The sequence below is a fragment of the Triticum aestivum genome, chromosome 4A, assembly GCF_018294505.1.
Source record: "Triticum aestivum cultivar Chinese Spring chromosome 4A, IWGSC CS RefSeq v2.1, whole genome shotgun sequence".
NCBI lineage: Eukaryota > Viridiplantae > Streptophyta > Magnoliopsida > Poales > Poaceae > Triticum > Triticum aestivum.
The window spans coordinates 79,982,819-80,010,768 of NC_057803.1; positions in this window are offsets into that span (position 1 = coordinate 79,982,819).

Here is a 27,950-nt window from a genome sequence, read left to right on the forward strand (position 1 = left end):
TGTGTCTTCTTTGGTGACTCTCTTGTCTCCTGGTCCTCTAAACGGCAGCCTACTGTCTCCCGTTAGAGTGTTGAGGCCGAGTACCGAGTTATTGCCAAAGTCGTTGCGAAGACTTGTTGGCCTCGTCACCTTCTTGGTGAGCTTCGGATTTCTCCTCCGAAAGCTACTGTGGTCTTCTGTGACAACGTGCCGGACACCTATCTCGCGGCTAATCCGGTGCAGCACAAGCGCACCAAACACATTGAGCTCGATGTTCACTTTGTGCGCGAGAAGGTTCACTTGGGTCAGCTTCGTGTTCTTCATGTACCGACTACCCAACAGTTTGCCGACATCATGACCAAGGGATTGCCCACCGTTGCATTTCAAGAGTTTCGTTCCAGTCTTCGCATCGCCGACGCCGATGCTTCGACTGCGGGGGGTGTTGAAACATGATATCTTTGTATTTATTTCCGACTGATTCTTCAATTATCTCTAGCCTTGTATGGGTTGACTTCTAGAGATATTGTAGGGTTAGTTGGCTTGTCAGGCAAGACACCACCTGTATATATTGTAACCGACTCCGATGAAATACAATTGAGTTGCATCCTATAGTCTTCTACGGTTTGGCTTGAAGTTGGCCTAAGAGTGAGGTGAGTGGTAACTCTCGTCTCATCAAAAAGATGTTGCCAGTCGTTTTTGAAACGACGTGCGCTATTTTATCTTTTTGTACTTTGAGAACACGACGTGCATTTTGATACAGACCATCTCTAGTGACATCCACCATCTGGCATCGTACTTCCCTACGTATACTGCACGAGCATACAGGGAGGGCCCTCGTGTCGTTCAGCGGTATATCAAATTTTATCCGATGTGTGTCAGTAAGCAATGACAGGCTACAGTGCCGTGTAGGAAACACTACATACAGTCCTACACCACACAGTAAATCGCGCAAGCTGTAGCGCTACAGGACGAGCAACAAATGAACATCTGCGCGCACATGCAACTACCAGCCAATCACTTTTTCTCCATATAGGGAGTAATATGGTATAACCACGACGTAAATGACAAAGTGGACAATAAGGGCATGTAGAATGGTTGATAAAATAATTTTATTTTAAGTTTTGCATGTAATTTAGATATGACAAAAATAAATGTCTACAATGGGTCATCTCTTAGCTTTATCTTTAATAACTAGCTATTTTAAAAACATGTTGAGACATATTGTGTAAGGGATTATTTCTTGTCTTCTCTTATTTTTCTTTTAAATAAGAGAAGACAAGCCTTTGATTTTGAGTTATCTTTTCTTCACATCATTATTTATCCTATGTGTCATTTCTATAAGATAGCACCATTGTACATGCCCTAAAAGACATGCGCGGCTGCAGTGCATTTCAAGCCTGAAGGCCACTACTCATCTCTAACTGACGTTAGGGCACTTCCAACGGCAATCATCAAATGGACACCCAGGCCGTCGTCAGGAATTGAAGACCCGGTGCGAAATGTAAATGATGCCCTAAATTCTGAAATAAGTGTTATGACTAGAATGTACTCTCATTTAAGTTGTATTAGAACATCTACAGCCGGGCGCCTCAAACCCTTCTTAAACGTTCGGGCGGGCCGCCCGGTCACTGACTGGTCATAGTTTTTTAATTTAGACGGACGCCTCAAACTGGTCTCAAACGCCCGGAATAACCGGCACCCCTTATATCCAGCTCAAATATGAAACGCCCCAGCACGCGCTCGGGCACACCCACCACGTTGGACTGACGAAGGGGTCCCAGCCGGAAATGCCCTGAAACCCGGCAGTCCGAAGCTCGTCTCCTTCGTCGGATCGGTGATGCCGCGTGCGCAGCCCCAGCGGGCCGCGTAGTGCCTACTATGCCTATTTAAGTCGACCGGTAGCACCGAAACCCTACCATCGATCCACATTTTTCTCCTCCTGTCCGCCGTCGTCGCCACTTTCCACTCCACCTGTCCGCCTAGTAGTCATGCCCTCACGCCGCCGGGTGAGGAGCGAGCTCTTTCTGACGCCGGAGCGCCAGCTCGAGCTCCTTGAGCAGATCCGGGCTAGGCGCGAAGCCCAAGCTACCTCTGGATGCAGTGGATCTGGAGGAGGAGGAGGAGAATGAGCCAGAGGAGGAGGATGTGGGCGATGCTGGCGCCGCGGATCTGCAGGCGGAGCAGCAGGCCATCCTCGATACCCTCCGGTCGGAGTCGGCTGCGGAGGCCAGACGCCGTCGCCGGCAGGAGGTGAAGGTGCAGCAGGCCACGAAGGAGGCGGAGATGCTCGCCTACATGGATGAGGTTGAGCAGGAGGAGGATGAGCCGCAGCCCTCCTACCCGCCCGTCCACCGACGACGAAGGGTAGTTAGGGTAGTATGTAGTATATAGTATGTAGGATTTTTTTTGTATGCTTTGTATGAATCTAGAGGATGAAATATAAAAGAGGCGAATGCAAAATGGCTAATTTTAGGTATGATCGATCACTGTCAACGGACGCGCCCGGTTGCACCCACGGGCGTTTGAGGGGCCGGATTTGCAAAGTCCGGCTGTAGATACTCTTAACTTCTTTATCTACAAAAATGTCATATTAACTTTAAACTTGTGGTATTTCTTACAATATGAAGAACATGCACAATACACCAACTATCTTCACTAAAAGTTCATCCGTGGAGGAATAACATATAACAATTTACTGATTAACTTAAGAACTGGTCCACATGTAGAAAATGCGCATTAGCTGTTAAATAATGGAGCAAATGAATAGCCTAATTGAATTATGCTTTAGCTTGAACGCACCTGATGGACATTACTGGCCGGTGACTACGTAAACCAAATTGATCGGGCGTAAGCCCAGGCGCTCGGCACCGCCAGCTGCCTTCTGCTTTTCTTGGCAGCATTGGGCCTTGTTGACGCTGGTTTCTGCTCGAATCCATGGGGGCCAATTCTGCCACTTGACCCAGCCATCCTACTCCTTGCGTTCCGGTCCACGCCAAGCATGATCGATCTATTCCTTGGACTCGGGAGGACTACAAACTGTTCGCATACGAACACATCATTGTGTACCCTCGACGCCGGGGGTGATGCACCGCAGCTCACGTCGAAGGAGACCCGCCGGAAGCGCGGTACGCAAGATAATCCGGCGGATGCTTTTGAGGACCCGAAACCCCACATGCCCGGGAGGGACCCGTCGGGGCTTGCGGCGGCTATGGGCTGCCCTAGGTCGACCTGATCGCCCCTAGGGCCTCGAGGTTCGCTGCCCTGCAAACGAAGAACGAGAAAGAAGAAGAACAAGGAAGAGAGATAAAGGTAAAGGTAAAAGGATGATATATTGATAGATCAATTGTGTGTTATTCAATCGGCCGTCACCCCTTACATATATATGAGGCGGCTGGACTTTCCGTACAAGAAAAGGACTCAAATCCCGTCCAAAACATCAAAAATTAACCTAACTCGGACTACGAGGGCCCGAACTTTCGGTCAGCCCGGAACATCCGGGCTAAAATTACATCAAGTAGCCCTCTTGCATAGCTCCTGCAGGTCACATATGGATTCGGATCGTGATGGTCCCAAAAGCAAAGTTGTAGATCTTGCAATGAAGAAAAATTCTTTAGTTGATCACTTTTTCATCCGAGGTCATCTTGATGTCGAAATAGGCCCCGTAAATCTGCAAATAATGTTAAAATTCCAGTTTTCAGGGCGCACCGCGTGCAAAGTTTCTGTTTAGCCCGGAACCTCCACGAAAGTTTTGCCCAAAACTTCCGGGGCAGACTTATGCATCACATAGTTTTGGCTCTAACTTTTGCATATGAACTCCGATTTAGACGTTCTTTATATCAAAATCGATCGTTTCGACGAGACGAAGACAATCCGTGTAGAAAAGTTTCTCATATGAGACCATCTTGGAGGCGTAATTAGCCGAATAGTGTTCTGAATACAAAATCTGAGTACTTTGAACACAACTTCGGCCTTAGAGATGAGACCGGATGACTATGGCCCAAATACCAAAGTTTTTCCTTTTGACGATACGGAACTTTCTCACTTTGAGCACTTCTCCATTTGAGGCCATCTTGATTAAGTTCTTGGTCGTGCGAAAATCTGACGTGAACACATGCCCCCCTGTTTTTTGGCAAAGCTTGTGTATCGAAAAATAACTCGCATATATCTTGTTCTAAGGACGATGTCAACACTCCATCGGCCATTTTGCATGTTCTTAGGACGATAAGTATAGATCGGCCATTGCTTGTTTGAACCTCTTGATGCAAACTTGGGTGAAAACTTCTCAGCTTCTATAACAATTCGGTGATAAGGTTCCATAGATCGAAACCATCCTCCGAACCATATTGTTCACCCTTTCGCTAGGATTTTGCAGATAATCAAGAATGAATTTCCTCCAATCCTTACTTCGCCTGCATAAAAGTTTCATTAGTGGCCGAAGCGGTGGGCTTCGGTTCGGCCTTACCTATGTTGACAAGACCTAACATCGGCTATTGATAGAAATGCAATACACCATGGTTAACATAGTAGCCGGATGCTTGTTGTGCCAACTCTTTCAAATTGTCATGTCTAGATATATGAACAATTTTAAAGCAACCCAAGGTAAATCTTGCATCTAGACATACCAAAAGATAAACTATAAGTGATTCGTCAAAACGTTGATAACCCTTGAATATTTGTTTGCACTACTAATAACGAATCACTGGAAGCCTCAATATGTATAGCACCTATAGCAAGGCAAAGCTTCAATCTGAATAACAATGCATATTCGGCTTTGATCATTGTGCAAAAATATTTTAAGCGGCATGAGGCTTCACAAAATAGCTCCATATGGAGATAAATAAACAACACCAACACCTTGGCCATTGCTACAAATTTAACCGTCGAAAATAATCTCCATAGTACTAGAAAGACAAGGGCAATATCAATGAACATGTACCTCATTTTGGCCTCCAATTGAACTGAGGACGATGTTAGGATACTACATCAGCCATGCTTTGACATATTCTTAGGGCGATAGATAAATATCGGCCATTAACATGAGGTCCATATAGAATTTACCCACCAAAGTATGTATAGCCGAAATAAACAAATGAAATAGCAAATAAGTATTTCGGCCCTTTGGATCAGCAACAAACTTGTAGCTAATCAAATGTATAGTGATTTGGCAATACCCTTTCATAATGTAAGAAATTATATTGCATCCATGGATTAAAATAAGCCCATTGAGGGTTACCAATCATACCTGATGACGAATTCCATGGCATAGGCGTTAATGGCATAGTTGAAGAATATGGATAATGTATAGAACGAGGATGTTGAAACCTTCGGCTTGGTCCTTCATAGTTTTCACTCTTTTCTTTCTTCATCTTTGCCACACTTCTTGTAATGGAAGTTTGCACATAATAATTATTTTGAGTACTTCCTTTGGGAACCCATGCCATGTTCCTTTCTTCAAGTTCTTGTGCACTAAGCTTTTGTAACTCCTTCTTTTGCCAATACGATAATCCGAGTGAGCACCTCGACTGTGATTTTGTTTCAACCAATGGCAACTCTTTTTGCGCCTTGTGCACCCTTAACTTCTTTTCTTCAGATTTGGCACTCTGATTTTGATCAATTGATTGCTTCACTTCTTTGCCTTTTGTAGCCAATGTCAACACTTTAATTGGCTCTTTGTCATTTGAAATCAAATATGAAGTAGCACACTTACGACCATCTCTTTTCACGCGGTAAACTCGCTCTACCACCTCTTTCTCCTTCCTTGAGCTTTGGACCGATTCCTTATGATTGAAACGGTCTTTGATGCGTGATTGTTCAAATGTTGATATTCTTGGAGCTGCATAGTATTGGTGAGATGGTCTAAAATAAGATGGAGAATGTGCCCTTGTATCATACCTGTCCCATGATGAATATGGATTTAAATGAGCATAGGGAGGCATCCATGGCATTGGCATTGGCGGCCCAAAATAAGGATACGAATATGTTGCATTATAATTCCCACTTTGCCAATACCAATCCTCACATTTGCACCTTTGGGGCGATCTTGGTTTCTTTGCATGGTTTGGCCAATAAGCATTCTGCTCTTCACTCTTCTTTTGATATTTATCCAATAGTTTAGCGAAGATGATTTTTGATATCTTACACTTGCGCTTATTTCGGCCTTTGCTTTCTTTTGGTTTGCTTTCATTGATCATTGGATTTCTTTGCTGCCCCCCAGTCCTTGGCGTCTTCATTGTAGCTTCGATGGAATTCTCGCCCTCAAGTTTATGTTCATTGTGCTCTTCAACAACTTCTTTACTTGAAAGCATGATCCCGTCACCTGCAGTTTTTACCTTCTCTTTAGATGGATCGGCTTGAAGTAGCCGATGCAAAAACTTTTTGCCATCAAGACCAATCGGAATAGACTGGTCATCCTTTGGTGTTTCAACAATTCTCAATCGTCCTTTATCAATGGCCGATTTAACTATTTAACGAAACATATTGCAATCCTCAAAATTATGTTTGAACGAATGATGCAACCTACAATACATTCGTCCTTGAATTGATGGCTTGACATGGTGATCAAGAATTCTTATGTAATTATTTTTCAGCAACAAATCAAATATTTGATCACACATGCTTGAACTGAAGGTAAACTTTTTATTTTCTAGCCGATCTTGCTATGAGAACGGCTTTGGAGTTAAGAAAACGAATGGTTTAGATTTTGTATCACCCCATTCGGCTATGAACTTTATTTTGCATTCTCTTACCGATGTCATTGGATAATATATTATACTAGCATCGGTTTTCTGAAAAGAATCTAACCTTGGCTTTAAGTTTCTAAAACAAAAATAGTTAGAACATGCATGCCTCAATTGAGAACAAGAGTAAGCCAACTATGAAACAACCAAAGCTACCCATGTAGATACGAACTTTAAATAAAGCAACAGGGAAAGCATTGGCTGCAACAATAAGTCATTATCGGTCTTTATAAATGGCGCAATGGGTTGACTGATATATTCTATAATGTTTTTATTGCTAACAAGTAAATTACCCTTCTTCATTGGTCTTTCAACATTACTTAAGAGGATTTTTCTAATAGATGCATCAACAATAAAGTTTTGACCAAATCTGAAAATAGGTAAATTACTTGCTAAACATACCTCTTCAAATATGTTGGGAGAGCATGATGGTGGTGTGGCATGAATAATATCGTGCTTTGTTTTTGGATGGCTTCCCAACACCGCGTCACAATTTTCCTCTTGATTTCGTGCATCATAAATTTTAAGATCTTTTTCAACCGAACTTTGTTCGGCTACTTGTTCTTGTCCTTGAAACGCGTCAATTTCTATGGCACGAAACTCATAGGGCAGGAAGTAGGTTCCATTAACTTCAGAAAAATCAAGTATGGCTGTCTTGCTATACTTTCCATGCCATTTCTCAATAATGTTTGCCTCTTTGTATTTGATGGATTCCGAATCTTTACTACTTGATTTGGCTTTTTCAACCGAAACACTTTTAGTTTTCGAATCATCATTGTTTTCACTGGTTATATCAATTGGCAACCCTTCTTTTCTTTGAGCTAATTCCCTATCAATTCTCTCTTGGCGAAGTACTTGCACCCTATCGCGCAAAGCTTTAACTTCCCTCTCAATCTCAGCCCGCTCTAGATTAGCTTGCCCCCCAATGCTTTTACAATCTTTCGGCAATGAAGTGTCAGTGTTGCCGAAATTTTGCAATTGTGTAGGGGGTGTATAATATGCTGCGGTACTAGGTGGAGGTGTATGCACTGCTGTATAACCATATGCTCTCTCGCCAATTCTATCAATTGATGAAGTTTCATCTTCTTGCAAAACTCTAGCCTTTATTGCAGCATAATCAGGATACAACCCCTTTTTATATTGTTCAAGGCAAAGAGCACTAATCCTCTTATTTTGTGTCAAGCTCTTTTTTAACGCAGCCACAACCACTTCTGGAAGAGATTGCTCCGCAATACTTTCAGATTCTTTCGGCAATGATTCGTGAGTGTTACTGAAATTCATGAATTGCGTAGAGTATGCATTATATGCTACAATATTTGATGATGGCACATGTGTTTCTGTAAAATTTTCACTTATTCGGCTATGACCATGAAGATGCGGGGCCGAATTATGAACATCTACAGTTGCGTACGGTGCTGAAAAATTACTAACATGAGGTGTAGCATATGATGGTTGAGAGTAACTGGCCGAATAGCTAGTAGTAGCATGGCCAATTCTCCCATCCATCGGCAAGGTTGGATTCACATATTGAAAATTAGTTGCCGATGAATAAAAAGGTGAGACACTTTCTTGTATGCTATTGGAAATTTTAACATGAGGTGTTTCAAATTGATTAACCAAACCCATCATGTTGTTCATCGGCATATGGATTTGTGGAGTTGCCGATGCATGAGGGTTGGGATACATATGTTGCATGTTGCTAAAATCATAAGAATTTGAAGCACAAAGATTATTTTGCATCGGCCCTTGCGCATAATTAGATGCATGATTGATAAAACTAGGGCTAGCCAATACATTATGCTCGTTAGACGATCTAGCAACAACATATGAATTATTTGCATCTACAAAGGGGAATTGAGTGTTCATATTACCTCGTAAATTGCAAACCCTAGATGACGATCTCTTTGTAGCAAGAACGGGCTGGAGACCGTTCAAAGCTTCTTCCCCAGCGGAGTCGCCAAAAAGTGTGTTCGTACACGAACACGTCACCGTGTACCCTCAACACCGGGGGTGATGCACCGCAGCTCACGTCGAAGGAGACCCGCCGGAAGAGCGGTACGCAAGACAATCTGGCGGGTGCTTTTGAGGACCCGAAACCCCACACGCCTGGGAGGGACCCCGTCGGGGCTTGCGGTGGCTCTGGGCTGCCCTAGGTCGACCTGATCGCCCCTAGGGCCTCGAGGTTCGCTGCCCTGCAAACGAAGAACGAACGAGGAACGAGAAAGAAGAAGAACAAGGGAGAGAGATAAAGGTAAAGGTAAAAAGATGATATATTGATAGATCGATTGTGTGTTGTTCAATCGGTCCTCACCCCTTACATATATATGAGGCGGCTGGACTTTCCGTCCAAGAAAAGGACTCAAATCCCGTCCAAAACATCAAAAATTAACCTAACTCGGACTACGAGGGCCGGAACTTCCGGTCAGCTCGAAACTTCCGGGCTAAAATTACATCAAGTAGCCCTCTTGCACAGCTCCTGCAGGTCGCATATGATTCGGATCGCGATGATCCCAAAAGCAAAGTTGTAGATCTTGCAATGAAGAAAAATTCCTTAGTTGATCACTTTTTCATCGGAGGTTATCATAGATGTCGAAATCGGCCCCGCAAATCTGTAAATAATGTTCAAATTCCAGTTTTTGGGGCGCACCGCGTGCAAAGTTTCTGTTTAGCCCGCAACCTCCCCGGAAGTTTTGCCCGGAACTTCCGGGGCAGACTTATGCATCACATAGTTTTGGCTCTAACTTTTGCATATGAACTCCGATTTAGACGTTTTTATATCAAAATCGATCGTTTCGACGAGACGAAGACAATCCGTGTAGAAATGTTTCTCATATGAGGCCATCTTGGGGGCGTAATCAGCCGAATAGTGTTCTGAATACAAAATCTGAGTACTTTGAACACAACTTCGGCCTTAGAGATGAGACCGGATGACTATGGCCCAAATATCAAAGTTTTTCCTTTTGACGATACGGAACTTTCTCACTTTGAGCACTTCTCCATTTGAGGCCATCTTAATTAAGTTCTTGGCCGTGCGAAAATCTGGCGTCAACACAAACGAAGGAACAGTGCAACATAATCGATCGGGAAAGAGGTTTGACCAGGAGGGAGTTCAGAACAGCTGGAGATGCGCATGCCACAGATGTTATATCTCGCTTATAGCGAGGAAACCATAGGTCTCGCTGCAGGTTTATAGCTACTGGGCCGACCTGTTTTCATTCTCTTTTTACTTTGCTGGGTCTCGTTTTCTTTTTTGCTTAATCCACTTGGTTCGCTGATTTCACTCGTTCTCACGGGGTTTTTTGGATTCTTTTTAATTGTTTGTTTTCACTTTTTTTTCTTTTTTCTTTTTTTTCTCCATGGTGTTTTTTTCTTTTCTTTGCTTTTTCTCCAGCTGCCCGGCGTCACGTTTGGACAACCATTAGGCTCGGTTGGCCTAATTAGTCCGTCCCCGTGTACAGTGTCGGTGGTGGCCAGAACCTTATAGTTGCATGTTGGTTTCTAAAACTCTAATTCAAGTCATCACAAATTGCGTACATGCAAAGCTAGCTCAAAGAAGCCGACTAGCAGGCAGCTTGATTGATTCGTGTATCAATAGCACACACAGGTAGCACCCTAAACTTTGCATACGTGCACATGGCCAGGGCTGGCTAAGTTTGCTCTATAGCGAGACTATCGGCCTGATCGATCTAGTTGACACTAGCACAGGCGAGTTTCACGTGTACGTGTGCATCAGGGGCTCTGCTTTTGTCCACTGCCTTCCACGGCCATGTAAATATCTGCTTCTTTGGTCATGTGAAAATTTTGGTCGCAAGTTGCATAGAGATAAAGCCGTCTTTTCACATGTCCCTTAACACCGTTAGTTGTTAAAAATGGATGTCACAAAAGAAACAAAATTTAGACTTTATGTTAGATAAGGAAGGAAAAGTTTTCCCGTGTTAAATAGGGAAAGAAAATTTAAGACAGTGTTAAATACGAAATTCTCTCTTTATTCTTGCTTCTACCCCTTTCGTTTTTTTCCTTTTTCAATAATTCGGGATATCAAAAGGTTCTAAATTTCAGAAAAAGTTACGAATTTTGAATGAAATAATCATGAATTCAGAAAAATATTCATGTTTTCAAAAAACTGTTCGGGAATTCAAAAAGAAATCACAGTTCTAGAGAACTTTCACGAATTTGTTAAAAAAGGTTCACGAATTTAAAAAATATTTATGAATTTCCAAAAAAATAACATTTTTTAAAAATGTTCATGATTTCAGAAAATGTTCAAGATTAGGAGGAAACTCAAGCGATCAAACAAGGCCAGCAGGCCTAGGACTTATGCACGAAAAAACTAATGAGAAATGTGACATTGGCCTAAAACCGTGGGCGAGCAATGTAAAATCCAAAAAATTCTGTTTGTCAAACTGAATCGAACTCCAAACCAGACGATTGTGTGCGGGTCGTGATAACCAGTTGGCAGAACGACTGTGAGTGACAAATAAGCAACGCGAAACTTTAAGAACTAAATTACCCTGCAGATCTGAAAACTGTTGAAATTTTGGACATTTCATGGAAAAGACCGAATAATTTTTTCAAAGGTAATTTTTTTAAATCCAAACTTTTTCTAAACAACACGAATAAAATGTTGATTTTTTCTGAAGAGTGAAAATATTTTTTGAATTGTGAACACTGATTGAAAACTGGAACATTTTTTATATTTAAAAATGCGAACATTTTTTGAAAACTTAAACACTTTGTATTTATGAACAAATTTAAGAAATGGAAACATTTTTCAAATTTATTCTTTTTTAAAACACGAACATTTTTGGAAAATGCGAACAATATTTTATCTATAATTGTTTTGGAAATCAGAAATATTTTTTAGAATTCTGATTTTTTTTAAAGATGAACATTTTTGGAAACTCACTACTTTTAAAATAGATGTTTCTTTAAAAAGGGAATATTTTTTATTGTCTAGACAAGTTTGAAAAACACAAATATTTTTGGAAAACAAGAACAATTTTTTAGTCTATGAACAAATTTGAAAACATGAGCATTTTGTATAAAACAATTTTTGACAAACAAGGACATTTTTTCAAAGTACCAAACATTTAGTTGAATTTATGAACATATTTGAAAAACGAGAACCTTACATGTAATACCTAAACATTTTCCAAAAACCAAAACATTTTTTTGAATTTTATGAGCAAATTTTGGAAACAGGAATATTTTTTGAAAATTTGCAACAATTTTTGGAAATGTGTATATTTTTGAAATTTTTAGAACATTTTTTAAATGAAAAAACAGAAATGACAAAACAGAAAAGAAAAAACAAAATTAAAAAACAGAATAAAAAATTGGTTTGTTACCTTCCAAAAAGTTCCCAAAACCGGTATAAACCAACTGGGCCCTTCCAGGAGGTTTCCAAAACCAGATACTTCTCCATGCAAATGGGTCGTCCCATCTATAGTTTTGTATATGTGGATACTTTTCAATATAAATTTGATCAAACTTTAGAATATATGACTGAAGATAAATCTTATACATGTAGTAAAAAGAAATGGATGGAGTACCACAAAATGTCTCCCATTTCAAACATTTTAAACACGAAAGTCGGATGAAATTTAACCAGCTTGATATATTATATTTAAACTAACGAAATTTAATGAGTTGGACATATATTACATGTAAACTACCCCAAATTATACCTAACCCGAACTAAAGGCAGGTGCTAGACGTCAACCAACTGCAGCGAGCCGGAAAACAACCTACTTGGCAGTTGTTGATGACAGCACGCCACATCCGTCTAAACAACCCCTCCCCCTCCCCCGTGCTCAGTTGTCCTTAGTAGTACTAGAGATAGACTAGATGGATGGATTAAGATCATGTCTACAGACATCATCGCCTATCGGAACACTCAGGCTGCTGCGGAGGCAACACAGGAGGAGCCTCTGCAGTGGGATCAGTGGATGCCCGCTCCTCAGTACCCCTACTACCATCCAGACTACTAATCGACTACCAAGTTAGGCCAAAAGCCTAAACTTTGGGGAGTACGTGTTTCCCACCAACATTACATTCATGTTCACTTATTCATTTTGTCGGTGTTCACAATTTTCATTGAATCATTCATGTTTAAATTTTATTCTTCTTGCTTTCTTCTTGTGTGTTTGAAAAAGTTTAGAAAAACCAAAGAAATTAGTTGTAGCTAGTTTACTTTCCATGCATGCTTAGTTGAAATATTAATATTAAAAAGAAAACCCAAAAAGATTTCCTTGTTCTTCTTTTGCTTGTTGGGAGCTTCCTCATGTAAATATTTTTTCTCGTTTTTGCTTTTCCCCTTTTATTTGCTTGTTCAAGAAAATCAAAACTCCAAAAATATTTCAGTGTGTTTCTCTGAATTTCTTTTCTTTCATTTGAGTTGTACCGAGGAGAAGACCACGATGAAAATGTTGAGTGGCTCCCATATGAATAATTGTTGATCTAATAAATAGCTCATTTTACCTTGTCTTCTTCCGTTGAATAAAATGGTTTGCAGATTCCAACTTAGTCCATGGCACTCTTACACTATTATTGTTTTCACATCGTTCGGTCGTGCAAGTGAAAGGCAATAATGACGACATTCGATGAACTGACCGTGGCAGAGAGAAACTAGTATGAACTCGACTTGTTCTATTTGTGTAAATATGTTTAACCTAGTATCCATGATTCAGCCCATTATGATTAAACATGTTTGCAGTGACAATTAGAGATTATAGTTTCTCATGCCATGCATAAGTAGCTGGGAGTGGATAATGATTTATCTTGGATATCAACATTGCGTTAAAATGATTGTGATGTAGTATGATGATATGGTATCCTTCTCTGAATGTTCAAGTGGCTTGACTTGACACATGTTCATGCATGTAGTTGAATCAAAACCAACATAGCCTCTGTGATATTTACGTTCATGGTGTTCATATCCTACTCATGCTAGTGTCCAATGTTACTTATGCATAATGCATGATCATAATCGTTGTTGCTCTCTAGCTGGCCGCTTCTCAATCTAATTGCTAGCCTTCGCCTGTACTAAGTGAGAATTCTGCTTGTACATCAAAAACCATGAACCCAAAGTTATTCCAGATGAGTCCATTGTAACGCCCTCGATGTGGCTATATCTCCTATGTGTCGAAGCTCGACTTAGAGGCTTAACCGCATTGAAAGCAATGTCGCAAGCAAGGTAATCTTCACAACATCCCATGTAATATAGATAATAAAAGGGGAAGATACATAGTTGGCTTACACTCGCCACGTCAAACAAAGTACATAAATAGCATTACATCATCCAATCACTCATGGCCCGACTACAGTGCCAAAATAAAAGATCAACCCAACATGCGACACGGTCCCGATTGCCCCAACTGGGCACCACTACTGATCATCAGGGAAAGACACATAGTAATGGCGTGAGTCCTCGTCGAACTCCCACTTGAGCTCAAACGCGTCATCTGGAACGGAGTCGTCTGGCCCTGCATCTGGTTTGGAAGTAATCTGTGAGCCATAGGGACTCAGCAATCTCACACCCTCGCGATCAAGACTATTTAAGCTTATAGGTAAGGTAAGGTAATATCTGTGGAGCTGCAGCAAGCGACTAGCAAGATATGGTGGCTAACCTATTCGCAAATGAGAGCGAGAAGAGAAGGCAAAGCGCGAACGCATAACTAGAGAACAACCTGCGGCAAGCATTACTCCAACACCGTGTTCACTTCCCGGACTCCGCCGAGAAGAGACCATCACGGTAACTCACACAGTTGATTCAATTTAATTAAGTTAAGGTTCAAGTTATCTACAACCAGACATTAACAAATTCCCATCTGCCCATAACCGCGGGCATGACTTTCGAAAGTTCAAATCCCTGCAGGGGAGTCCCAACTTAGCCCATGACAAGCTCTCACGGTCAACGGAGGATATACCTTCTCCCAAGACATTCCGATCAGACTCGGTATCCCGGTTCTACAGGACACTTTGACAAGTTAAAAAAAATCCAGCAACACCGCCTGAATGTGCCGACAAATCCTGATAGGAGCTGCACATATCTCGTTCTCAGGGCACACTCAGATAGGTCAAGCTACGAGTAAAACCAACCCTCGAGTTTCCCCGAGGTGGCCTCGCAGGCTGCCCGGTTCGAACCAACACTCAGAGGAGCACTGGCCCGGGGGGTTTAAATAAGATGACCCTCGGGCTCCGGAAACCCAAGGGAAAAAGAGGCTAGGTGGCAAATGGTAAAACCAAGGTTGGGCATTGCTGGAAAAGCTTTATTCAAGGCGAACTGTCAAGGGGTTCCCATTATCACCCAACCGCGTAAGGAACGCAAAATCCGGGAACATAACACTGATATGACGGAAACTAGGGCGGCAAGAGTGGAACAAAACACTAGGCGAGAGGCCGAGCCTTCCACCCTTTACCAAGTATATAGATGCATTAAGATAACAAGATAATATAGTGATATCCCAACAAGTAAATAATGTTCCAACAAGGAACGGTCTCCAATCTTCACCTGCAACTAGCAACGCTATAAGAGGGGCTGAGCAAAGCGGTAACATAGCCAATCAACAGTTTGCTAGGACATGGTGGGTTAGTGGTTTGACATGGCAATTTGGGAGGCATGATAAGCAAGTGGTAGGCATCGTAGCATAGGCATAGCAAAAGAGCGAGCATCTAGCAAAGCAAAGATAGAAGTGATTTCGAGGGTATGATCATCTTGCCTGCAAAGTTGTCAGAATTGACTGGATCCTCGAAAGCAAACTCAATGGGCTCCTTGTTAGCGAACTCGTCTCCCGGCTCTACCCAAACAAGACAAACAAGCAAAAGGAACGCAATCAACCACGTGCACAAACTCAAGCAACATGATGCAAACATGGTATGCTATGCGGGATGCGAGATGGGATGCATATGCAAGATTTGACAAGGAATGATCGACCCTGGCCTCAACTTGGAAATCCAAGTGTGCCATTGGAAAGGTGAGATGATTTCTCTTGAAAACGATATAAAGATCACCGGAATCGGAGACACGGTTTGGAAATGGCAAGCAATTCAAATATGGCACCGGTCTGCGATAAAACAGCAAGTAGCCATCTAAATGCAACAAGCTAAACATGCTACAACACCCAAACATGGCAACAAAATACATGGTAGGGATCCATTCATGAAGCTTAACAAAAGATGAACACTGAGCTACGGCCAATTCATCCATTAACAGGTTCAAACAAGCATGGCAAAAGTGCAATTGGTAAACAGATTTCAGACTTAGTGAAATTAACACTTGTCTGGAATTTCAGATCAGGTAGCACACTTTGGAGCATGAAAACTATATGCTACAGGGCCTCAACATGGCAAAGTAAAGCATGGCATGGAGCTACTCAAAGAGCTTAACAAAAGTCACTTAGTGAACTTGAGCCAAAAGGGATCAGAAAATACAATTGCAAGCATGTGAACATGGCAAAAACTTAAACAGATCACAGACTTGGTGAAAAAACTGGAGCATGCAAATCAGATACCAAGTAGGCATGTTTACGAGCTCGATGTACTCACTACAGAGCAAGGCATGACAATCTAAGCATGCACCCATCAACAAGACACATAATACAAGCTAGACATGGCAAGAACAATAACATAGCATGCACGGATCAACCACAACATCCTCGGCAAAATCGCTAACAAGTAGACAATCTGCCCAGATTCACGAAATAGCAAAAGTAGAGCTCGATTGACTCAAGCTAGGGTGCTCCATAATTGCAAACAAAGACATGGATGGATAGAGCACTACAAGATTAACAAAACATCCTTACTGATCATTCTCAAAAGAGGCACGAATCACTAGGAAACAACATGAACATATGGCATATTGATACAAACAGATCAAGGACTTAGTGGAATTGCTAAGTCCCTGAAATCAGCATTAACGAATGCACCACTTTGCAAGCTTGTGATAGTCACCACACACATCACAAAAATACATGGATGGCACCTCTGGAAAGATGGCAAAGCACATAACAAAACTCATGTAGAGCTCAGGGGCATATCATGCACACATTAATCATGGAAAAAATGACAAATAGCTATTTGGAGCAGCAGATCTGACAATTATCTCAAATGGCACTCTTCCAACAGCATTTCGAGCATCAAGATGAACTCAAATGAAAATGATGCAATGAGATGAAATGATGTATTCTCTGAGGCGAACATTTTGATATGCTATATGCCCAAAACGGATCTACGGATGCAAAGTTACGGCACGATGAACAAGGGCAATATAATTAGGGTTTCGGGAAGAAAGTCAACCGTCTCAGATCTAGATCTGGAAACACTGTTCACGCACGGAAACTGAGGTTGGACGGAGTTACTGTAGCTCGCCGGAGTTCGTCGAGGAACTTGGCGAGGAGGGCGCCGGAGGTCATCGGAGGAGCTAGCCGGCCGGATCTCGCCGGATCCGGGGCCTGCCGAGGTGGAAGGCGCGTCGGGCGGCGAGGCTGAGGCTTGCCGCGGGCGGCGCCGGCGAGGAATGCGACGGGGCGGCGATGGCGGCCACGGCGGCGCGGCGAAGTGAAGGTGGCGGCGCGGCTTGCCGGCTCGGGCGGGGAAGAAGCCGGCGCGGGAAGGTGGCGGCCGGGCCCGGGAGGGCCTCCCGCGGGCCGGGCGGGCTGCGGCGGCTGAGGCGGTGGCCGGGCCACGTGGTGGCCTGTGGTTCGCCGCGGGCGGCAGCGGACGTGTCCGGTGGCCGGCGGACGTGTCTGGCCGCGCGGAGGAGGCAATTTTAGGGTTTCGGGAGAGGGGAACCGCGAATTTCGGAGGGGGTGTATTTATAGGCGTAGAGGGAGCTAGGAGTGTCCAAATGAGGTGTGGTTTCGGCCACGCAATCGTGATCGAACGCTCTAGATGATGGAGAGGGTTTTGGTGGGTTTAGGGCCAAAATGTAGGGGTGTTGGGCTGCAACACACACGAGGCCTTTTCTGTCCCTCGGTTAACCGTTGGAGCATCAAACGAAGTCCAAATGGTACGAAACTTGAGAGGCGGTCTACCGGTAGTAAACCAAGGCCGCTTGGCAAGTCTCGGTCCAATCCGGAAATGTTTAACCCCCACACACGAAAGGAAGGTAGAAAAGACCACCGGAGGAGAACGGAGCGCCGAAATGCAAAACGGACAATGGGGAAAATGCTCGGATGCATGAGACGAACACGTATGCAAATGCAATGCACATGATGACATGATATGAGATGCATGACAACAACAACCACACACGGAGACAAAAACCCTAACCCGAGAAAATAAAATAACTTAGCGCCGGAAATGGCAAGAGTTGGAGTACATATTAGGTAAATCATATCCGGGGTGTTACACCATCATACCTACCTATATGCGGTATTACTCTGCCGTCCTAAGTAAATTTGCATGTGCCACCTCTAAAAACTTCTAAAAAAATATCTGTTTTGTGTGCCTGGATCGTTCATGGAACGACAGGAGGTAGTTAGTATCTTCCATGCTAAGCGGGTTATTCTCAGGTCGAGCGTTTATTCACTCGCCATCTCACGAGAAAAGGGCGGTAATAGGGATGCCCAGTCCCAAACTGCAAAATTCAAAAAGATTTAATCGCTCGAATAATCAAACAAAAACTCCCAACACTTGGGAACCGCCACTAGCTTGTTTAGCATGGGAGATATTGATAACTGATAGTCGTGAAGTAAATGAGAAGGGTGCATGTCTCAAAATATCATTTATCTCTGTTTTAAAACTTGAGCTCTGGCACCTCTGCAAATCACTGCTTCCCTCTGCGAAGGGAATATCTATTTACTTTTATGTTGTGGCATCACCTTCTAAAGCAAGCGCTAGAATCTGAGAGCACAGCTGTCATGACTCATGCATTGTGTGTAGCTAATGTTGGGTGCATCATGATTGGATCTTTTCTACCATGAATTACAATGTTTAGTCACTGCTTGGACTTTGAAGGTGATCTGCATTTATGTTTTGCGGTCTCAGAAAGGGCTAGCGAGATACCACTATTGTCATATTATATCATGGTTGTTTTGACAACATGTTGCCATTTGAGATATCTTATTATTGCTCGCTAGCTGATTATGTCATTGATATGAGTTAATATAATCTTTAAGAGTTATTGTCGGCATGGTTAGTTATAATGTTGGCTGAAAACATGGGTGCTGTTTAAGCTTATTTATGCAAACAAGAGCAAAAGAGTTCGTAAAAGTTTTTCTTTTTCACTTTCAGTTTATCAACTGAATTGCTTGAGGACAAGCAAAGGTTTAAGCTTGGGGGAGTTGATACGTCTCCAATGTATCTACTTTTCCTAATGCTTTTCCTCTTGTTTTGGACTCTAAATTGCATGATTTGAATGAAACTAACCCCGGACTGACACTGTTTTTAGCAGAACTACCATGGTGTTGTTTTTGTGCAGAAATAAAAGTTCTTGGAATGGAATGAAACTCTGCGAGGAATTTTTATATAATATGTAAGAATTTCTGGAGCCAAGACCTACCAAAGAGGGGCACCTGGGTGGGCACAACCCACCAGGGAGCGCCCCCCTCTCCTGGCATGCCCAGGTGGGTTGTCCCCACCTAGTGTCCCCGCAGACCCTGAAACCGGCGCTATAAAATCTTATTTTTCCAGAAAAAACCAGGAGAAAGAATTATTGTGATCCACAAGACAGAGCCGCCGCCACCTCATGTTCTTCATCAGGAGGCCAGACCTGGAGTCTGTTTGGGGCTCCGAAGAGGGGGATCTTCGTTCTTTGTCATCACCAACCCTTCTCCATCGGCAATTCCATGATGCTCTCCACCCGGAGTGAGTAATTCCTTTGTAGGCTCGCTGGTCGGTGAGGAGTTGGATGAGATTCATCATGTAATCAAGTTAGTTTTGTTAGGGCTTGATCCCTAGTATCCACTATGTTCTTAGATTGATGTTGCTATGACTTTGCCATGCTTAATGCTTGTCACTTTGGGCCCGGGTGTCATGATTCATATCTGAACCATTTATGTTATCACCATTATATCCATGTTCTAGATCCGATCTTGCAAGTTATAGTCACCTACTATGTGTTATGATCTGGCAACCCCGGAGTGACAATAACCAGGACCACTCCCGGTGATGACCGTAGTTTGAGGAGTTCATGTATTCACCGTGTGTTAATGCTTTGTTCCGGTTCTCTATTAAAAGGAGGCCTTAATATCCCTTAGTTTCCAATATGGACCCCGCTGCCACGGGATGGTAGGACAAAAGATGCCATGCAAGTTCTTTCCATAAGCACGTATGACTATTTATGGAATACATGCCTACATTATATTGATGAACTGGAGCTAGTGACGTATCGCCCTAGGTTATAATTGTCTCATGATGAATATCATCGAACAAGTCACCAATCCAATGCCTAAGAATTTATCATATATTGTTCTTGCTAAGTTACTACTGATATCATCACTGTTACACTTGCTACAAAACTACTGCTATCACTGTTACCGTTACTGTTACTATTGTCACTAATATCAAAACTATCATATTAATTTTCTACTGATTACCTGCTGCAAATAATTAATCTCCAGGTGTGGCTATATTAACAACTCAGCTGCTAATACCTTCAAATATTCTTTGGCTCCCCTTGTGTTGAATCTATAAATTTGGTTTGAATACTCTACCCTCGAAAACTGCTGCGATCCCCGATACTTGTGGGTTATCAGGTAGATGGATTGAGCTTATTTTTGGTTTGCGGTAGTGATTTATCAATATTAACTACCCTGCAAAATTTCAGCTTAAAAGGATTAAGGAATCAAACACTTCCTTTGCAAAATTATCAGACAGGGCAGAAACTTTCATTGGATCATGTGCTCAAATTATGGACTGTGGAGCATGGATTTTGATGTAAATGGTGAATATACATCAAGGACAAGCTCCACAAATTATTTGGGAATTTTCCTTGCTACCAAAATGGTAGTTCCTTCGGAAAGAGGCAGAAATGCAATATTGGCATAAAATAGGAAAAGGGAATTTTCCTTATTTAAATGTGGCCAATATTTTTAGAAGAGCTCAATATGGTCACAAAGATTATCTCCACAAGTTTTCAGGAGCTTTGGAGATAGATAGATATTTTCCTGGATTTAATTCCTTTAAACAACAGAAAAAACATATTAATTTGTAATGAAAAATATTGCAAATGAGTTGGCAATATTTTTGCATATCCAGGGTTTACATGTGTAGGAGGATCTCTGTGAGTATTTGGAGGATCAACAAAGCAAAGGAAATGAGGGGTCCTTTGTAATCACAAAGGCAAGATTTGAAATTCCAAATTTTGGAATTAGGGTTTGAATGGATTTTGATGGAGTTTGAGATGACACAAAGGAGGTCCTTCCTAACATCAAAGGAAGAGGCAAGGTTTTGAAAGGTTAAAAATTGCCTAGATTCTCAGGATCATCCAGCAAACTCCGGGGAAAGATTTTGAAAAGAATACTAGGAAGGAATAACGACACAAAAATTGATAACCCAACTTTTAGGTTGTTACTAACCTTCCCCCCTTAAAAGAATCTCGTCCTCGAGATTCCTAGGGTTATAGCAAGAATGATATTTACTCCTAGAAAAACCTCTGGGTTAGCTGTTAACCCTTTGGTCGGATACAAACGAGTTGGGGTACCGATAATTGGTGCACCCAGTGAGGGATAATGGCAAAGCAAGGCTATCTCCACGGCTAGGGGCAACTCGGGATCAAATTCCCGAAAATGCTGCAAACACCCCAAGGAACAGTGGTCTTTGGTGCTGACAGGTGGGTCTAGGGCCAACTGGCAGCCTCCTTCTTCTACCTTTAGCTTACTACTTCTTCTTCTCTGATGCTCCACGTGCGGCTCGGTGCAGTGCGCATCTAGCTCCTAGGGCACTAAGAAGCCTAGTGACGTAGTGTGCGGTGTGCACGGTGTCGGTGCGGAGAGCACTCACATCGCTGGCTAGCACCTTGTCAGCACTACTCGCGGATTCGCCTCCTGGACGCCGGTGATCGAGCGACGAGTGGTCCTCCTGGACCTCGCTCACCGTACACCATGGTCGAGCTATAAAAGACGGCAGCAGGGCTCTTCTCCAACTCTACTACCTCTTCGGTTTGGATGAGATTGAGCCGAGCTCCTTTGGCGAGGCGGTGTTCTTGGCGGCGCTGCGGTTGTTCCTCACTGTGTTGCTGGGTACGCTGATCGGCTCATCGATCATCCTGCTAATCCTCATCAAGAATGATTGGGCTCGAGGCAACGCGCATCCGGGGGTGGGGGCTCGAGATGCAGAAGAAGATGGTGCGATGGGTCATCCTCCGCCACGCTTGCTCCTCCGCCGCTTCGGGCCGGTGGAGCAATCGTGTTGCGGTGGGGCGATACGACGACTTGCCTGGCGTCACGCAAGGCAGTGATGGTGGGGATGTTAGGTCCGGATGTAGGTGAGGTGGCTTCGCCAGCTCAGGAATCACACTGATGGTTCCACGGAGGGAAAACTTTGCGGATAGCTCCTCGAAGAGGAGGTATCGAGGTAGAATCAAAGTTGGAATCTGTATTGGGGTGGTTGTACTGGATCGAGTGAAATAAAGTTGGCAGTGTTCCTATGGAAATGCAATTGGGGCTATGGGAAAAAATCAGATGGAAACGCCTCTTCGAGGCTCTGGATCTGGAAATCTGGCACACGGGGTATTCACAGATAGAGATAGGGATGTGACTTTGCATTCCCCCGAGTACTGCTCAACTGTACTCGTGGGTGAACCTGGTATGTGTGCATTATGTAGTATATCCTAAAACAACATGCAGGCAGATACAACATACATGCCAAGGAAAAACACATCAAACAAATCACACTAAGGTGTTTCAATGCTAGTGGGTATATGTACTCCTGCTATACATATACCTAGACCAGCTCACATTTTATTAGGGACTCGGGGTGAGTCAATGTTATTGGTGTATGTGTTCTACCGATTAAAAATCCTGTTAGAAACACAATGCCAGCCCTGTCAAACATTTCTGCTTGATAGAGAGACAAACAAAACAAACCACAGAACAAAGAAGCATACATAGAACATGAGCACATCACACAAACATACGACAAACACGAACGTGCTACACGTCTAAAAGCAACAACTCACTCCGGGATACATGGTTCTATTCTTCTATCGAATATGAACCGACAGGCTGGACTAACTTGCAGCATCGCCTGACTACGCGATTGGGGTTACACGAATGCCTAGTCTTGCTGGGGCTCTCCGGGGAGATGTGGGCTGAGCCAATATCCATCTTCATCATCAGACACCTCTATAGGTTGGGGCTCAATTGCTTGGGGTGCGGCTGGAACTGGTCCAAGAAAATTTTGATAATGAAGATGGTAAATAGCCTTGTTGAAGGAGTCAAGGTTGATGATGCCTCACTTTAGCCACGACACAGGCTGAGAGAGTAGCACTGGATTGGATGGCATGGGGTTAGTGCTTGAGATGCAACTTGACGAGCCTCACTGTATGCTTCCGTGACAACCCGAGTAGCATCGCAGTCCAGGGTTCTAAACTCGGCAATCATCTTACCAATCATCATCCCCTGGGCAGTGATAAATTGCACCAGGCGAGCGATTGCTGGGTCGTCTTCCTGGATAGTGATGGGATGCTCACTTCCTAATTCTGCCGCAACGGGGAAAAAGCAGAACTCCTGCTTCTTCGCCACTTGTGGGAACTGGGATTGGAGGTGTATGATAGCCTCCACAACAGCGGCCTGAATGGCCAACTCAGTAGTAGGCATGGGTCTACCCTGAAAAATCAATGACTGGCCATCTTCCGTGGGACCTGGGAAGATATGTACTCTTGCATCGTATCAGTGAAGGTGAGGGACGGGTTCCGATTGGAACACCAGGTAATCGGGGCTAGCATTACAGCCAAGGGCTTTGGTGAGCATATCAGTACGTAAGGAGAGGCGAAAAGCCAGCATGATTGACTGCAAAGGTTCGGGTGTAAAAGGTGGGTGCTTTGAGGGAGCTAGCCATGGCCTTTGATCCGGAGCTACTAGTTAGGCTTCTCTGCAGGGACATGGCTTACTGATCTGGGAGGGTTGCGGCTAGCAGGACAGGGGCTTTATAGTCAACTATACCGGGACACACCTACATGGCATGGTTCCTTTCCCTTAATGGCAAAGGGTACGCTATGCGGCCAACCAAAAAGGATAGGGTTGCGGTCCAAACCACGGAAAACTAGGTGGGGGACAGCGGGGTAAGGACGCGTCAGTTCCGACTGCACCACCTGTTGTTCAACAATGGTCATGCCAGATGCCAGGGATGGGTCAAATCTATTAGGTTCATTATGGGTTGATGGTAGCGGTGTACTAATGCAAGGTTAATCCTATGCTAGCCTGGCTGCTCTGATACCATCTCCCTATGGCACCCTGATTCACATGGAGCAGGGGGCCTTCGCACGTTAACCTAGGATAACACTTGACGCACGACGGGTATATGATACAGCATTCCAGGTACAAAAATAGTCATCAATTACATGACATAGAGCATTACATCATTGATGAATACAATGTGTGGAATAGCTCTAAGGCTATCTAAATGGCGGCGGAAGTCTTGGTTTGGTGACTCGACGACTCTGGCTGGGCTCCACAACTCACAGGACTGGCAAGGTTACAGCCTAGCGCGACAAGACTGTTCCTGCAATCTGGCCACGTGCAAGGCCAGGTGAGTACTTTGAATGTACTCGCAAGACAACCAAATACATAGCATCCAAACAAGCAGATGACAAAGCAAGTACCGAGTGATGGGAAACATTGCATGGAAAACAAACAATTTCTACGCACACGCAATGATCTATCCATGGAGATGCATAGCAATGAGGGGGAGAGTATGTCTACGTACCCTCATAGGTCGTAAGCGCAAGCATTTAACAATGCGGTTGATGTAGTCAAACTTCTTCACGCTCCAACCGATCAAGTACCGAACGTACGACACCTCCGCGTTCTGCACACGTTCAGCTCGGTGACGTCCTCCGCATTCTTGTTCCAGCAAGACGGCGAGGTAGTAGATGAGTTCCGGCAGCACGAAGGCATGGTGACGGTGATGGTGAAGTGATCTCCGCAGGGCTTCGCGTAAGCACTACGCAAATATGATCGGGCTTGTAAACGGTGGAGGGGAGCGCCGCACACGGCTAGGCAATTGTCTGTTGGGTGCTAGGAACCCCCTCCCACATATATATATAGGTGGGAGGGAGGGAGGACCAGCCAAAGGAGCCGCCCAAGTAGGAGGAATCTGTAACACCCCATATGTAACTTGCCATATTTGTATTCCAACTCTTGCCATTTCCGGCACTAAGTTATGATATTTCCTCGTTGTCGGGTTTTTTTTCTTCGTGTGCTTTTGTCTTTGTCATGCATCTCATATCATGTCATCATGTGCATCGCATTTGCATACATGTTCGTCTCATGCATCCGAGCATTTTCCCCGTTGTCCGTTTTGCATTCCGGCGCTCCTATGCCCTCCGGTGTCCCTTTCTACCTCTTTTCGTGTGCGGGTATTAAACGTTCTCGGATTGGACCGAGACTTGCCAAGCGGCCTTGGTTTACTACCGGTAGACCGCCTATCAAGTTTCGTGCCATTTGGACTTCGTTTGATACTCCAACGGTTGACCGAGGATCCAAAAAGGCCTCGTGTGTGTTGCAGCCCAACACCTCTCCAAAGTGGCCCAAAACCCACCTAAACCCCCTACATCATCTAGGTCATTCGATCACGATCGCGTGGCCGCAAACCGTGCTCAATTTGGAGCCTCCTAGCCCCCTCCACCTATAAATATAGCCCCCTCCGAAATTTTCGGATCATTCTAACCCTAGACCTAGCTCCTCTTCCTCCCGCCGCGCCGGACACGTCCGGTCCGGCCGGACGAAGCTGCCGCCGCTCGCGCCAACCAAAGCCCGCCACGTATCCCAGCCGGCCCCCACCGCTGCGGCCCGCCGAAGCCCGTGGCCGGCCCTCCCCGCCGCCCGACAGGGCCCCGCGCCCCGCCGCCCGCGCGCCGCACCCCACCGCCCGTTCGCCGCACCGCCGTGTCCTCTCCTCGCCGGCGACCGCCACCTCGCCGCCCGGTCGCCGCGCGCGCCGCCGCCCTCCGCCGCCTCGCCGCCGCCGCCATCACCGACCACCGCGCCGCCTCGACGCCGGCGTCCGCCGCCCCGGCGACCTCTCCTCCGGCCGGCCTCCTCCTCAACCTCCCAGCTCCGGCCACCTCGATCTCCGGCAACACTGTTCCGGCGAGTACTCCGGCGAGCGCCTCGGGAAGCGCACAGATCTGGATCCAAATGGAGAGGTTGACCTAATTTTGCCTCTGTCCCAATATTTTTGTGCCTCCTTCTTCACATCATAACTCTGCAACTGTGGCTCCGTTTTGGGCGTGTAGCATATCAAATTGTTCGTCTCGATGAGTACTTCATTTCATTGCATTGCATCATGTTCATTGGAGCTCATCTTGATGCCCTAAATGCTGTTGTAAGAGTGCTAGTTTGTGTTAGTTTCAGATTCTTATCAGTAATTGGACATTTGTCATTTTTGCCATGTTTGATGTGTGCCTCCTATGAACTTGAGCCCTACATGAGTTTTGAAGTATGCCATGCCATCTTTATAGGGGTGTATGCCATGTATTTTTGTGATCTCTATGGTGACTAGCACAAGCATGCAAAGTAGCTCTCATAATGTTGTTGATTTCCGGGACTTAGAAATATCCTAAGTCTTTGCCCTGTCAATATTTTTATGCCATGTATTCATGTTGCTACCGAGTGATCCATGCCTCTTTTGAGCATGATCAGTAAGGATGTTTTGTGGATATTGTTGTGCTCTTTCCATCCATATCTTTGTTTGAAATTATGGAGCACCCTAGCTTGACTCAATCGAGCTCTACTTTTGCTATAAAATGTTCCTGGCAGAATGTTTACATGTTAAGCATTTTTGCCGAGCTTGTTGTAGTTGATCCATGCGTGCTATGTTGTTGTTCTTGTCATGTTTAGCTTCTATGCCATGTCTACTTGCTGGGTGTATGCTTAGTTTGTCATGCAATGCCTTGTGGTGAGTGCATCGAGCTCGTAAACATGCCTACTTAATATCTGTTTTGCCATGTTCCAGTTTTTCTACTAAGTCTGAATCTGTTAACGATAATTGCTATGTTCACATGGTTGCCATTGTATTTTCTGATCCCTTTTGGCTTATGGTCAGTAAGGGACTTTTGTTGTATGCTTTGAGTAGCTTCATGCCATGCCTTGCTTTGCCATGATATGTTCCTGTAGCATGTTGTTATCGTGCTCTAAACATTGCTTCCTGATGTTAAATTCCTGACATGTTGTTATTTTCACTAAGTCTGTAACCTGATATCTTTTGCACTTTTGCCATGCTTGTTTGAACCTGCTATTGAGTGAATTAGCCGTAGCTCAGTGTTCATCTTTTGTCAAGCATCTTGAGTGGATCCCTGCCATGTGATTTGTTGCTATGTTAGAGTGCAGTAGATTGTTGTTCTTGATGCATTTAGATGGCCTCGTGCTGTTAATCGCAGATCGGTGCCATATTTGTTTTGCTTGCCATTTGCAAACCGCGCATCCGATTCCGGTGATCTTTATATCGATTTCGACCGAAATCAACTCCTCCTTCCAGTGAAACTCTTGGTTTTCCAAGTTGAGGCCAGGTTCAATCTTTCCTTTCCAAAACATGCATATGCATCGCATATCACAACCCGCATATCATGCCATGTTCTGCATCATGTTGTTTGTGCATTGCACGTGGTTGATTGTGTCTCCCTTTGCTTGTGTTCTTGCTTGGGTAGAGACGGGAGACGAGTACGTGATCGAGGAACCCGTTGAGTACGCTTACGAGGATCAAGCTAACGTCAACTTAGAGAACTTTGCTGGCAAGATGACCATACCCTCGAAATCACTTATATCTTTGCTTGCTAGATGCTCGCTCTTTTGCTATGCCTATGCTACGATACCTACCACTTTCTTATCATGCCTCCCATATTGCCATGTCAAACCTCTAACCCACCTTGTCCTAGCAAACCATTGTTTGGCTATGTTATCGCTTTGCTCAGCCCCTCTTATAGCGTTGCTAGTTGCAGGTGAAGATTGGAGTTTGTTCCTTGTTGGAACATGTTTATTGTTGGGATATCATTATTATATCTTGTCTATTTTTAATGCACCTATATACTTGGTAAAGGATGGAAGGCTCGGCCTTATGCCTGGTGTTTGTTCC